Source organism: Balaenoptera borealis (assembly GCF_965194805.1).
Source record: "Balaenoptera borealis genome assembly, chromosome: 11".
NCBI classification, from domain to species: domain Eukaryota; kingdom Metazoa; phylum Chordata; class Mammalia; order Artiodactyla; family Balaenopteridae; genus Balaenoptera; species Balaenoptera borealis.
The window spans coordinates 10167327-10168096 of record NC_138868.1 but is presented as its reverse complement, the minus strand read 5'-3'; the positions used below and the strand labels follow the sequence as shown (position 1 = coordinate 10168096).

Sequence of the window (770 nt, the reverse complement as noted above, 5' to 3'; positions counted from 1 at the left end):
CTGTAAAAACAAACAACAACAATGTTATTAAATTTTTAAAAATTTTAATAAAATGTTTAAATGAAAATTAAGTGCACATAAAAGTACTCTAGGGGCTTCCCTGGTGGCGCAGTGGTTGGGAGTCTGCCTGCCGGTGCAGGGGACACGGGTTCGGGCCCTGGTCTGGGAGGATCCCACATGCCGCGGAGCAGCTGGGCCTGTGAGCCACAGTTACTGAGCCTGCGCGTCTGGAGCCTGTGCTCCGCAACAAGAGAGGCCGCGATAACGAGAGGCCTGCGCACCACGATGAAGAGTGGCCCCCACTTGCCGCGGCTGGAGAGGGCCCTCGCGCAGAGGCGAGGACCCAACACAGCCATGGATAAATAAATAAATAAAATAAATAAACCCAAAAAAAGTTAAAAAAAAAAAAAAGTACTCTAATTGTTACAAAAATTCATATTTAAAAATAAGTTCCTCACTGAGAAAAATGGAAGTGGTTACACTCATGTGTCATCAAAGGATACTTAGTTTAATATCATTTAAATCTAAAATGAAGGTGAAATTCTCCATTAAGACAATTTTCTTTTTTTTTTAAATTAATTAATTAATTTATTTTTGCTGTGTTGGGTCTTCGTTTCTACAACTTTCTTTTTAAGCTGTGATATTAACCAACTCTGAGAATGCCAACAGCCATATGCATATAGGTGGAGAGTTTGAAAGATTTCAGCTGGCTTCTCCAACACAATTATGTATTGGTTTGTCCCATAAAAAATGGTTGTCAATGTCCAGGC

General features: G+C 40.5%; 1 long non-coding RNA gene across 1 annotated transcript in view; it reads right to left on the bottom strand.

Moving 5' to 3' along the window:
• LOC309606102 overlaps window positions 1-770 on the bottom strand; it is a 30918-nt gene that overhangs the window by 11819 nt on the left and 18329 nt on the right. The window lies entirely within an intron of this gene.